Source organism: Gobio gobio (assembly GCF_949357685.1).
Source record: "Gobio gobio genome assembly, chromosome: 24".
NCBI lineage: Eukaryota > Metazoa > Chordata > Actinopteri > Cypriniformes > Gobionidae > Gobio > Gobio gobio.
Window position 1 is genome coordinate 41,531,017 of NC_137120.1, and position 9,270 is coordinate 41,540,286.

The window sequence follows — 9,270 nt, forward strand, 5'->3', positions numbered from 1 at the left end:
TGAAGGCAGCATTATGCCCGAACAGAAACTGTTCGGACCAATTAAATCGTCAGGGCGGGCTTTAGACGATGATGGACAGATGATCAACAGTAGCGTAATCATCCACGTCATCGAAGGCTCTTGGGTTGAATTTGCTCTTATCCTAAACGGAGAACTTGTTCGTATATGCATTCACCTTCACTATTTCTCTCAGAAACGATGATCGTGTTGGTAAGTACTCTGTGTATCCTTAAATTATTTTATTACTGCCAAAGATCGTTTACACTCATCTTTTTCTTGTAACGTTACTTAATCCAGCGTGCGTGCAGCAAGTGTTTTTGCAATGTCGCGCACAATTGCTACTCAAAACTATAGCCCAAAACAATAACTTTCCGGGGGGTTCTCCGGAAAAAAATGGCGTTTGGTTGGCAAAATATGTAGCCTGGATGCCAGCCGAATTTAGCCCCGCCCACAAAATTTTTTGCTCGGGCAATTCGGTCTGGACTCGCTCCATAGAGGAGGAATTATGCCCGAACAGAAACTGTTCGGACCAATGAAATCATCAGGGCGGGCTTTAGACGATGATGGACAGATCCGCTACATCTTTTAGAGTCAGATAGCGATGTTCAGACAGATATTGAAGACAGTATGTATGAGTACACATTTCTTTTTAGTTAATAAAGTAATTAAAATAGCGCAGATTTAAATTCAGTAAAATTGTTTTTAGGCAATATCATCACCATACCACCAGCAAAAAGACCAACTCTGCCCCTCCACCAAGAGCGATGAAACCAAGTAAGAACTTACTATTTTTTTAATGGTGAATATTTAATAATAAAAAAATATATAATTTAAAAATAACTGCTTTCTATTTGAAAATGTAAATTGTATGTATACATTTTATTCCTGTGATGTCAAAGCTGAATTTTCTCCATCATTACTTCAGTCTTCAGTGTCATGATCCTTCAGAAATCATTCTAATATGCAATTCAATACAATAAAATAGTTTTTAGGTATTATCAACACCATACCACCAGCAAAACGACTAACCCTGCCCTCTCCACCAAGAACAATGAAACCAAGTAAGAACTTTTTTTTTTTTTTTTTACTGTAAACCACTAACATAGTTGTCATTTGTCGATGACAGTAGACAATAGTATCATTACCAATATGATTCGGCATATTATTTTCAGCACCTGAGCCATCACGGACATGGGAAGGTCTTGAGAGCTTGCCAAGAGCTGGATTTTTTGGTAAGCATAAACAGATAAACAGATGAACACAATTCACCACTTATCAAAATTGGCCCGTAATTTCCTAATACTGTATGTCACTGATCCAGAGAGGCCAGGGAGCTGCAGCTATACATACAGATAGCACACTTTCGATGATGCCACAACATTTAGGTAACGTTTCCTATGTTTCTTTATTTCTTCTTTTGGTAACAGTTTACAATAAAGTTTTGTTTGTTAACATTATTTAATGTATTAGTTATGTATTAACATAAATTATAATGAGGAATACATTTGTTACATAAATTATAATGAGGAATACATTTGTATTTTAAAAAATGATTATAAATTTATACATTTTAAATTATACATTTTATTCCTGTGTTGTCAAAGCTGAATTTTCAGAATCATTAGTCTTCACAATCAGTCTTCAGTGTCACGATCCTTCAGAAATCATTCTAATATGCCATTTTTATCAGGACTTTTTGATGAATAGAAAGTTCAAATGAATGAACAGCATTTTTATAACATCATAAATGTCTTTACTGTAACTTTTGATCAATTTAATGCAACCTTTCTAAATAATTGTTTTTGGTTTTTTTACACAAATAAAATATTCCTTTTAGATTTATGCAACACACCAAATTGGAATGGCCAGAGTGGAGAAAACATACAGTTATGGCTCATCAATTCGAAGGTTTCAAAAATTATATTTTACCAATTTGAGATCCTGTTTACAGGAACTTTTGAGAAATACACTGTAAAATCCAACAGTTGTTCTAAGACTTTATTAGTGAACTTTACTTAATGTCCAATAATTTGTTGACCTTACTTAAAACAAGTAAGTAATCTGAACTATTTGCATGCCATGCCTTCGTTACTTAGAAAACTCAAGTAAACATTACTTGACTGGTTTGAGTACCATTTGGCCAAAGCAAAAAAACAAGCAGGCGGACGGGCGGACGGGCAAAGTGTTTTTGAGGCGGGGCAATTTTTTATAGACTTATCACTCATTTCCTCCACTTCTTCTCACCATAATTGTGATTAGTGTTCCCTTTGGTTGGACACTTGGAACTTCATTCATATTATAGTAATTAACTTCCTATTAATGCAACAATGCAACAAGAAATTGATTTCAAAACAAGGGAAGTAATATATATATATATATGTATATATATGTATATATATGTATATATATGTATATATACAGGGCTGGACTGGTAATCTGGCATAGCGGGCATTTTCCCGGTGGGCCGACGCACGTTGGGGCCGATACAAGGTTATTTATTTATTTAATTTTTTGCCACGGACTGGCCCATCATGCAGGGACAGCGGCCCATTGGTTTGTCTTCTGAATTGACAGGCCAAAGCGAGAGAGACCTTCCCTCCTCCATAGACTGTGTCCATATTAGGCGCTGTTTAAAAGTTTGGGCGCATGAAACTGCAAAAGGCGAATATCCGCAACAGCGCTGCCGCTGACGAACGTGCGCTGCGTTTCTGCTGCTCTATGAAGTGATGAACCGGCACTTTGACTCCGAATGTTGTTTTATACAATCGTGTGATATGGGAACATTAAAGGTTCTGTGGTGAATCAGCTGCGACCATGTAAATACATCACGAGGTAAATTGGAAAACAGCAATAGAGATTGCTAATGTGTCGTCATCATGACGTATTCCCAGTGGTAAACGCAAAGCATTTTGGGAATCCGCGGCACAAACGGGCGCCAGACTTCTTTAGTTTGCATGGAGGGAAGAACGCAGTGTTGATGCCGTCTACCTGCTGTGTAATAAACTGCAATAGTCGTTCTCACGATAGAAGTGGCATAAAGCTTAAGAACGGGATATACAAATATAAGTAAAACACTTTGCAGTTTGAATGATGTCCTGTATGAACAAAATGACGGAGTATATTTTTATGTGTCCACTGTTGGATTGCGCCCGCTCCCCCCTCTCTCAGGCCGGCTACGTCTGCAAGCGTGGCGTTTCTGTTGTGTGTCAGCTTTGTGGCTTTTCTGTGTCTGCACACCAGAAGCGTGTCTGACGCGGCGCTGCTGCTGCTAGGTGACGAAGTGGAAGGCCTATACTTCATGTTAAACGCTTCCAACACGCTTGCGTGTTGCGTGAAAGATAGGCGTCTGACCTATTTCTAGCATGCACGCGTTTTCCGCGTCTCACGGCCTCTTCCGGCCTCACTCTCTCACACACACACACACACACACACACGCACGCACGCAGGTTTGTTGAATTCTGACTGTATGCAGATAGATGAGAGAGAGCGAGGAGTGTGGTGCTTAAAACTTAGCATAACTTTGAACGGGCGACAGTGTTCTACCCCACTTTTACAATCTCCAGGTGCTAGACCCATCCATCTGTAAAAAAGACTGCAGCGACTTGAATTCTGAAAATTTTGCGTGTGCGTGTACGCACTAACAACACTTAATATCATGTAGTTGTGTATATATATATATATATATATATATATATATATATATATATATATATATATATATATATATATATATATATATATATATATATATATATATATATATATATATATATATATATATATATATATATATATATATATATATGGGTGCTGGAAGTTGGGCAACAGTTTGACATCCCTTGACCAGTCGCTCAGCTCGTAAGGATCCAGTCATTTGATTCCCTTTTTCTCATCAGATCTCGTCTTTGCATTAGGATTTAGTTTTGGGCAATATGGTCTGACAATGTTTTCTTTAGCCCGCTGCATTTTGTAGGATTATATTCTGCTTTTCTCTCTAATGTTTAATTATTTTCATGCCAGAACACTAGCCTGCTATGCCAGGCCATGTAAACACATGTCTTAGCGATCTCTATACACACAACTACAAACTTGTCACTCTAGCACAACCAAATTCAATAGTTTATTATTTATTTATTTATTTATTTTCGAAACCATATACTTATGGTAATGGGGAGCATGATTTTACCTGTGACTATGCCCACAGTTAAATGAAACTGACCTACAGTTAAACTCAGTTAAAATGTCATTACACGCTAAAAAAAAAGGTTCTATATGGCACCAAAAATGGTTCTTGGCTCGTAATCAGGGGAACGTTTTTTAGTGCTATATAGCACCAATTTTGGTGCTTCAGAGGTTCTTCACCGGTTCTTTGACTAAGGTGCTATATAGCACCTCTGAAGAACCACTGAAGAACCACTGAAGCACCAAAATTGGTGCTATATAGCACTAAAAAAACATTTTTGGTGCCATATAGAACCTTTTTTTTTGAGTGTAGAGTAATTAAATTATAATTCAACAAAACAGCTTTAAAGCCTGGATCCCATGCATTAAAGGGATAGTTCACCCAAAAATGAAAATTATGTCATCATTTACTCACCCTCAAGTTCCAAACCTGTATGAGTTTCTTTGTTCTGCTGAACACAAAAGAAGATATTTTGAAGAATGTTTGTAACAAAGCAGATAGAGCAACTATTGACTACCATAGTAGGAAAAAAAATACTATGGTTGTCAATAGTTGCTCTATCTGCTTTGTTACAAACATTCTTCAAAATATCTTCTTTTATGTTTCACGGAAGAGAGAAAGTCATACAGGTTTGGAACGACATGAGAGTGAGTAAATAATGACAGATTTTAAAAGCAGTAAATTCACTTTAATGTATCCTAGCTCAAAATCAGTGGTTTACTGTCAAGTGCATTTCTGTGTGACAAAAGTGCAATATTACGTTTGTTATCTGCATTTGCAGTAAATTCGATAATATCCATTATTAGTTGTCCCTGTCCTAGATTTATTTATTTATTCCAATTTAAAGCCCTAACCCCAGTTAAAACATTCAAGAGGGACTCATGGGCCGGATGGGCTGGGTTTGCCAGGGCCGAATTTTAGCCCCAGTCCAGCCCTGTATATATATATATATATATATGTATATATATGTATATATATGTATATATGTATGTATGTATGTATGTATATGTATATGTATATATATGTATTGTTGTGGAAATAATTCTATTCGAAAAATGAGGAGGAACGAATACAAATCCAAACCTTTGAAAAGTCAAAGTATCAAACATGATTTTATTTCTTGCAAGAAATAGGCAGTGCACATACAGAGAACGTCTGTCATGAGAAGGGCAAAGTTAGCTCTCCTCCCCATCACTATATACCTCTCACGCATCCTGGGTCGGTTACATCCAACCTCTGTTTGCCTTAAAAGGAAAACGTCTTTGTTCAAGACCCCTTGTCTGTTGTAAATTTTAGCTAGACAGCTCAATTCACAGGTCTGCAGAAGTTCCTGTTTCCAACTGCATCATTTTCACACATTCTGCTTATCGCTAATTTTATCGACCCTACGCACATACTTTCACACCTAAAGTACAATAGGTTACTTTGACCTGCTGCACTACACAGTTTCCCTGCTACTGAGTTTTTTATCACTCAGAACATTTTGTTCCTGCACTTAACATATGCATTTCTAAAAGCTTGGTTACATTTCTTTAATAATGATTGGTACAAATACATGTTCAATGTTAATAGTTCAATGTTAACAAGTGATACACATCTAGGAATAAAAGGTTAAGGTTCACATCTAATAGTAAAACTCCTCTAAGTAAAATGAACACTTCTAAGAGTTAAAACCACATCTAGATGAAATAAAAACACATCTAATAGTAGAACACATCTAAATGTAAAATTTCCTTCACAGTATATATATGTATATATATGTATATATATATGTAATATTTGTCCATTAATTATATAAAACATAACTATATTTCATGTCAAATAATGACATTTTAACATTTTTTTTGCTAATATTTATGGCATAACCTTTTAATTGAGATGATATAATCCCTCTATGTTTGTCACAATATCATTTGACCATGCTTGAGTGTGTCACACACAGACTTGAACATTCAGCATGCAAAACACAACAATGGTAACAAGGATTTTTTTTATTTATTTTTTTATTTTTTATTATTAATACGACCTTTACTATTTTACTTGCTGTCATTATTGGGGTTATACTGACAAAATACAAATAGTAAAATAAAGCCAAAAATAGTCAAACGAAGCAATTAATTTATTCACGCCACAATGCACTCTGGGAGTACACTTCCTCAGATCCCAGATAGAATTAAGTTGACAAAACTTAAACGGTTTAAGTAAGAACAACTTAATGCAATTAAGTAATGCTTACTTAATTGAATTAAGGCAACAAGTTTGCACAATTTAATTAAGTAAACTGAACTAATTCGTTTTTACAGTGTACCGGAAAATTAGTTCTGGCAATTTTCTGTATAACATTACTTTTAAGAAAGTGTTTTGTTGCTTGTGTAAACAAAGCCATAAAATTACCAATTTGACCACGTATAAAATCAGCACTCTCTAATTTAAGTCGACCAATCATACATTTCTGATGAAATGTTTGGTGCTGATGTGTAAATTATATCTCTATGCTTAAAAGAAGGAAAGTTGTTGCTTGTGTGAACATTAGATGTGGTACAATTTCTGGAAAAGGCATTCTGGCATTTTTAGCAATTTACTGCAAATTACTGTGAAGGCAACAAATATCTTTACAAATTGAAAATATGTATTTAAATATGCAAAAGTTAATGAAAGAGAATCATAACATTATATATATATATATATATATATATATATATATATATATATATATATATATATATATATATATATATATATATATATATATATATATATATATATATATATATATATATATATATATATATATATATAATTATTATTATTTTTTTTGTAGCACCAAGAATGCAAGAGTGGAGTCATGGACATAATTCAAATGCTGATCAACACCAATATAGTGTTACATCTTTGTAAAATGCAAATGCATGCCACTTTGCAACTTGATTATTATGGAGCACTATGTTGGTATAGTTAAAAACACAAATAAAAATTCGGTCATTTACTCACCCTTAAGTTTGTGTGTGTGTGTGTGTATGCGCACGCCTAGAATCAGCAGCCATGGCAGTTAGTTGCAATGGACATCGCCCAGACAATGGAAGACAAAATCAGTCATGTAAGTAATGTTTAAATGGATAATCTACCTAAAAAGTATTTTTCTCTTACACGCGTATCATTTTGCTTCAGAAAATACTGATTCATCAGTTGGGGTCATATAAATTACCATTAATTTAGGGTAACATTTTATACATAAACAAAATAGCTTTCCTTTCAGATGACTTCAATGCAAAAGGGCAAAACTGTACTTCAAATAACAGTAAGTAATATTGTATTATATTTTAAATAAACCTTATCTGCAGATGTTCTTACAAACTAAAATTATATAATAGACTTCCAGTTAAACGTCCTCATGAAGCTGGACAAAATAATCGCCAAGCAGGAAGAGCATTCTCTCCTGTTTCGCCGACGACTGCAGGCAAGAGAGGAAGATACAGGCCAGAAAACCTTATTCCAGCTATTGGTCATTATCTGACTTTCTTTCATTTGAGGAGAAGCTGAGGGTGGATGAGGAGCTTCAAAGAAAAATGGTTAAGAATATGACATTTTATTTTACAAAATACAGCTGAACTGTAATGTGTATATGATTAGCATTTAATTTAAATTCAGGTTAAATATCTTTCGGCACTTGGAGGACCAAACTATGGGGAAACAGTGCGACGAATGATGCGACAAATTGCTTCCTCTGAAGTGTGGGCACAGTAGGCTACAGTGTCAAAGGAAGGAAGGGGAAGAGGAAACTTGAGGAGCTGAAGTTGCACAAGCTGAAGTTGCGCGAGCTGAAGTTGCACAAGCTGAAGAGAACGAAACAGACTAACTTGTGAAAAAGCCGAAATACTTCTTTTTGTAGCCTAAAGAAGAACATGCTGCACTTTAGAAATGAAATACTATCAGTTCTGTAGCCTAGGATGATCATTTATATTTGGTAACACTTTAGAATAATGGTCATTAGTTAACATTAGTTAACTACATTAGTTAACATTAACTAATAATGAACTGCACTTATAAAGCGTTTATTAATCTTTGTTAATGTTAATTTCAACATTTACTAATGCATTATTAAAATCTTGTTAACATTAGTTAATGCAGTGTGAACTAACATGAACAAACCATGAACAGCTGTATTTATATTAACTAACGTTAACAAAGATGAACAAATACAGTAACAAATGTACTGCTCATGGTTAGTTCATGTTAGTTAATACATTAACTAATGTTAACTAATGACCATTATTCTAAAGTGTTACCTTTTATTTTACCTTAAAATTACATTGACTTAATTTGATTTAAAAAGCTGTAGCATCTTAGTTTTTTTCGTTGCATTAAACATTATTTGATTTAACATTTTGGAACAGTTATATACTTTGTTTTTATTGAATTTCACTGGTAAAGACTTTTTTTCTTTACACTGAATTTAAAAACAAATGCTGATTTAAGTAACATCTTTGTTTAGATTGCAGAATATGCAGTTATTGCCTTTAATTTCACCTTTCAGCCTTTTCATTTCCAATTAAATTTCCTGTTAATTTCAGATTGAGGACTTGTTTTCATTAGCCAAAAGCCAATTTAGCCTGTTAAATACCAAATAAACATCTTGTTCATTCATGTATACTTTCATTACTTTGTGTAAAAAAAAAAATCGGAAATCGGAATCGGCCATGTAAAATCATGATCGGTGAATCACTAGTTTCATGCGCCCAAATTTTTAAACAGCGCCTAATATGGACACAGTCTATGGAGGAGGGAAGGTCTCTCTCGCTTTGGCCTGTCAATTCAGAAGACAAACCAATGGGCCGCTGTCCCTGCATGATGGGCCAGTCCGTGGCAAAAAATTAAATAAATAAATAACCTTGTATCGGCCCCAACGTGCGTCGGCCCACCGGGAAAATGCCCGCTATGCCAGATTACCAGTCCAGCCCTGGTTACGTCCATCATCCGTCTCTGTTTTTTTTTGGTGTGTTCAAAACGGGATACTTGACAGGTATGGACTAGTTGGCTCCACCTCTTTTAATGTAGCCTATATCTACACGGGTCTGGGGCTTTTCAAA